This window comes from Pseudomyrmex gracilis, unplaced genomic scaffold (genome assembly GCF_002006095.1).
Source record: "Pseudomyrmex gracilis isolate BER0280 unplaced genomic scaffold, ASM200609v1 scaffold_641, whole genome shotgun sequence".
In the NCBI taxonomy this organism is placed as follows: Eukaryota; Metazoa; Arthropoda; class Insecta; order Hymenoptera; family Formicidae; genus Pseudomyrmex; species Pseudomyrmex gracilis.
This window is the reverse complement of record NW_018021225.1, coordinates 30512-36486: the sequence shown is the minus strand read 5'-3', so window position 1 is coordinate 36486 and position 5975 is coordinate 30512.

Below are 5975 nucleotides of genomic sequence, written 5' to 3'. Positions count from 1 at the left end.
GCTGGACTAACAGATTTTGAAACGTATCATACGATACCGAATGTGAATTCGTCGAACAATAAGTTTTATTACGATACAGATGACAAGCAGATTATAATTCTTGACGGATCGTACAAATTGCGGGATATTAACAATTATCTGCAACATGCAATGATGAAACGTAATGTAAGAAGCAAAGATAAGGATGAGAATATCCCTCTACTAATATTACGTGCAAACACTAATACAATAAAAAGTGAAATAAACTGCGCTTATCAAATAAATTTTACCAAACTCGACACCATTGGATTGTTGTTAAGTTTTTCATCAACTCGTATTTTAGAGCCGCTACAATGGTAGGTATCAGACGTGCCGATTAATATTATCAACGTAAACAGTAGTTGCATAGAATGCAACGTGACTGCGGGTGCGTACAGCAACAACCGGTGTGTGCATACGATAAATGAGTTCTCACCAAACGTACCACCAGGATATAAGATCTCGGAAACACCGGCACAGATCATTTATCTTCCGATCATCGTACAGAGCATTACGGATCTGACAATACGCATTGTGGATCAGAACGGACAATTGCTTGATTTTCGAGGAGAAGAAATAACCGTCAGGTTACACGTGCGACGACGACGGCTGTAATACGCGACATGCTCGTGCTAAACGAAGCGGATCAAGTAACACGAGATACAAGGTTTTCATTACAACTCGGCCGATTTCCCTCCACCTTGTCGTGGTGGCCGGGCGTAGGGGAACTATGATCCAGGGGGCCATGCCGGCGGGGACTCCTTTGAGTCCCTGGTAAAATCACCCATGCTCAGAAGGGCCCCTGGTGAGTTCTTGAACTAAGAGAGGGAATAGAGGAAAGAAAACCTCAAACAAAAACCCAGAGTTCCCAGCTCCGTTAGCCCCCAAAGACGGGGACATCTGGGATAGGGGAGTAAACCCTGACTTCAAATCCGGGCAGGCCGGGCTCGTCAGACTTGGATGTCAACCGGCCTAGGAGAAGGAAAACTCTGAAATTAAACCACTCTTCTGAAACATATGGGAATGAGCTCAGAAGAAGAAAGAGACGTACCGGCCCAGAGTGATTGGACACTCAGGGCCCGGCGTGGGGGTGTTGCCGTCCCAGGCACCCCCATGTCGTTATCTCGTGATGGGCTACCATCCGCCAGCACCGCAGGAGTGGAGGCGAACCTACTACTGCGAAGAAGCGCCAGGACATACTTGCTATGGGGGCAAGAAAAATGTTTGGGGCGCAAGTCTCCCTTACGAGGAAAAGCGCGGGTGGCGCTGCTTCTAAGAGAGACAAAAAGAAAAAGCCGGCAAGGAAGCGCTCCCGCTCCCCGCCACTCGCCGGCTTTTCCGGGTCCCCACCTCCATCTGGGGACTCGGACATGGAGGTGCAGGAGGACGCCTCCACACCGGTCCCCAATACAAGTGGGGGCGTGGGAAGACCGCCGACCGCTGCCAAGTTTCTCGGCATCGTCGCAGCCGAAGAGCGTGTTTTGGCTGCAAGGCGAGCGGAGGCGGTTCTTGAGTTGGAGGACAAATGCTGGCGCGACACCGCCCAGCTGCCGTCTTTCAGGCTTCCGGGTTTGGTTGCCTCCGCGACGGAGATGGTGCAGAAGACGCACACAGCCGCGGAGGCCGTGATGCAGGTTGCCACCACGTCCAAAATTCTTCACAGGCGCTATGTGAAGATCCTAAAGGACGTGGCGGCAACAATAAAAGGATTAGGCGAGGGCATTGTTGCCCTCGCCTATCTGCCGGGAGAGGCGGCAAAGCCGGAGCTGGCCAGGCCTGGCGTGTTCGTTGATGAGCGCGTCAGGACCCTGGAGGAAAAGCTTCGGCTTAGCAAGGAGTCGAGGAGGTTTATAGCCTCCCGATATAATAAAGTCCGCGAAATGCTCGATGCGGCCTACGAGAAGAGTTTTTCCCCGAGAAAACAGGTGGCGGACTGCGGGACGCAGGTCGGTGGGCCTGCGTTTGTTCCGCAGGCAACGGCGCCGATGACCCCGCCGCCGAAGGTATGAGAAAGGCGGCGGCCGCCGTCAATTTGAAGGAGGTCGGAATTTGCGGCCTCCGGGTAAAGACGGCGGCCAACGGTGGCATGCTCCTTTAGGTACCCGGGCCTGGAGGAGCAGAGAAGGCCGACGCCCTTGTTGAAAAGACGTCAAAAGTTTTTGATGGCGTAGAGGGGGTGAAATTTACCCGTCCCGTAAAGCACGCGGAAATTCGCGTGCGGGACGTGGTGCCCCCGCTCTCCGCGGAGGACATTTCCGCCGCATTAGCGGCGGCGGGTACCTGCCAGCCCATTGAGATTCGCACTGGGCTGGTTTGCTCCTCCTCCGTCGGGTACGGAACATTGTGGGCCCGAATGCCCCTGAGGGCAGCCCGGCGGGTCGTAGGAGCGAAAAGAATAGAGGTGGGGTGGTTTAACCTCCCCGTCGAAACGCTGGTAGCACGGCAAATGCAGTGCTATTGGTGCCTCGAGTACGGACACGTGGCACGCAAGTGCTCCGGTGTAGATCGGAGCACGGCGTGCTACCGATGCGGGGGGGATGGCCACCTCGCCATTAGTTGTAGGGCTGCCCCCAAATGCACCTTGTGTGCGAGCCGGGGGCAGGCAGCGAACCATCGGATGGGTGGCGCAATTTGCGCCCCCATGCCGAAAAAGAACGTAGCCACCAGGCGGGGCGCCGAAGTTTTGGCGCTTTCGCTGCCACCCGGTGGCAAGAAGGGCGGGAAGGTGGCGGTGTCGGACCCCTCTCCGAAGAAGAGGAGGAAGCGGCGGGCCCGGAGTGCCGGGTCCGGCGGGGACTCCTCCGGCTGAGAAAAGGATAAAGAGGGGGTTTACCTCCTCTCCCCGGAGGAGGGCTTGGCCCGGCTGTGGCCGGAGGAGAGCGAAATGCGGGAGAATGTTCCTCTCCCGTTCGTCTCTTCCGAGGGCACAAGGCCCGTCGCGGAAGAAAGGGGGGAAGTCACTGGGGCCTCTGCCCAAAGTACAGGGTCCTCCGGTCTCCGGATGGAGCCGGAGACCGGGGAACAGGGAGGTGGGGACGGCGCGGTGCCTCCCCCTTTCCCCAAAAGGAAAGTGGCCGAGGCCAGAGACCGCAAGGTCGCTGGGCCCCGGTCAACCAAGGGTGCGGCGCAAAAAGCGCCGGGTTTAGGGGGAGGCTCTACTAAGGAACCCTCTTTCAAGCCAGTGTTGCCAGATCGAGGGAAAGTTCCCATATTGTGGGAATTTTCGACCACTTAAAACCAAAAGGGAAAAAAGGGAAGTTTTTTCCAAAAAACACCTAAAAATGGGAAATTTTACATCGTCAAAGCCTTGACGATGAAAAAAGAGATTGTAACGGCCATACAAGTCGTACCGTGGCAGATAGTCATAAACAAGCTTTAAGGTCCACTAAAAGGTAGTCAAGGCTTTGCACATAAATTGCCGTAACCGTAAGACGTCGTCTACAATACAGTTGTAAGCCGTAAGCCGTAAGAAATTGACCAATCACAGACAAATCACGGAAGAATAATCGATTGTGATTGGTCAATTTCTTACGGCTTACGGCTTACGACTGTATTGTAGACAACGCTTAACTTAAAAATCGACCAATTATATTAAAAATTGGGTGCGTTCAGATATCTCAACAGTTGCACAACGGTTGAGAGATAATCACTTCTGATTGGTTCATACTTTCGGAAGCTTTGCCGGTTTTGAAGAATAGTCCTATCATAAGTGATGATCTCTCAACCGTTGAGTTTTCTGAACGTAACAAATAATTCAGCAATTGTTCTGCTGAACGCAAACATTCTTTCCAGCAGGTTTCATTCTACTTACTTGAAAATCTTTTAATTAATTNTAGTGCATTTGTAGGTTTAATGGAATGTCACGCCTTGAGGAAGAGGTCATTGATATTCCAGATTCAGATAATAATAATAATAGTGATGCCAGCAAGAGGAAAAGAGAAGACTGCANTATACGTTCTAAGAAAAAGTGTAGAGCTCAAGAACTATCAAAAGAAGAAAAACCAAAAACAAAAATGTTTNAGAACAGCTGGTTGCAAGAACCTGAATTTAAAGGCTGGCTTCAACCAGTGAAGAATAATTTACATTTAGCTCATTGTATAGCTTGCAATGTTACAATCAAATGTGGCAAGAGTGATTTACAAAAACATGGTAGTGGAATAAAGCATGTGAAGCTAGTTAAANGCATTCAAGGAGTACCTAATGTGATACAATCCTTTAAATCAGGAAAGTCAGGAGAAGTTAAACTTCGAGAAGACGTGAAAAGAGCAGAGATAAAGTTAACTGCATTCTTTGCTGAGCATAATGTGGCTATTCAAACAGCTGATCATCTCATAGAATTATGTAAGAAAATGTTTCATGACTCTCAGATAGTAAAAAGAATGACTCTTGACAAAACAAAATGTACCGCAATTTTGACGAATGTGATTGCTAAGACTGTTCAAGAGGAGATAGCTTTGCACCTTCAGAATACCCCATTCTCTGTTTTAGTAGATGAGAGCACTGACAAAAGCAATAATAAGAACTTATGTGTACTTGTGAAATACATACATCCAATCACAGGTAAGTCCAGTGCAGTAAGCGGCTCATGAGCAATTGCGTTTTTGTATTGGAANTACTACTTGCTTTTTATTTTTTTTCAGTTTTTAAATTTTTAAAATTTGTGTGAATGAGGGACGTCCTCGGGTTCTTTATATAAAAATAATTGTGTAAAATGTTCGGCCAGTAGGAACCAGAAGCAGGGTGTTTTTTGCAAAGATATAGTCGAGTTTAAATTTTTAATTTAATTTAATTTAATTTTTTACTTTAATTTAATTTTTTTTTGTTTTACAGGAAAAGTGCGATCACCTTTGCTTGAACTTATCAAACAGGATTCGAAGGATTGCTCTGCTCAAGCCCTATATAACTCCTTCAAGGCTGCCTTGACAAAACACAACATTCCAGTGAAAAATATTATTGGTCTTGCCAGTGACAATGCCAACGTTATGGTGGGGGCCCATAACTCATTTGCCAGTCGACTTGCAGCTGAATGCGAAGGGTTAGTAGTGTTGGCCTGTATATGTCACTCAGCATCTATCTGTGCTAGCAATGCATGTGCTAAACTCCCAGCCAGTGTGGGGGAGCTTCTTCGAAACATGTCTACCTATGTCTCCTCTAGTTCGAAACGATCCGCTTTCCTTATGAGCTTCCAGGAGTTTTACAAACAAGAGCAACTAAAACTTATTAAACCAGCGCAAACAAGATAGTCATGCACGCATGTGTGGTTCGAGCTTTAGATAAGTGGGATGTTCTCACAGAATTTTTCAGACTTTGTACCTTTGAAGACCAGAAAGACAAGGAAGCCTTTGCCATTTTAAAATCTTTACAAAATCTATTCATCAACGGCTATCTTCTGTTTCTAAAATATACACGTAATTATTTTATTAAGCTAAATGGCCTGTTTCAGTTTTCTAAAATTATAATTCACAAGCTCCATGAGTGTTCTGTAGATCTCATGAAACAGCTCTGTCAGAACTTTATGAGAGCGAATATTATGCCTAGTATAGAAACCATCGACGTTACTCATCCTCACTTTCAGGTCTTCTTTGTCTTATTATTTCTTGAGATGAAACATGCTGAAAGTCATGACTAAATTTCCTACGTTTTTTTACAGGTGAGATTGGAAAATATATTCCTCGGACCAGAAGTAGAAAAAGTGTTGCAGAGCGTTCCTGTTTTCACTGACTCGGAAGGCAGGATAAGTCGAGAACAGCTAGTTTTACAGCGTGAAAATGAAATAAAAACGTTTCGTTTTCGCTGCCTTGATTTTTATGTTACGGCTGCAAAGGAGATCAAAAGCCGACTACCTATAAACAAGCCTATGTATAAAGAAATGCGCTTTATTTCCCCAACAGTGGCGTTGTCGGGTGACGCGCGAATGGAACTTCAAAACTTGCCTCTACTCTGTCGGAACTTCAAGG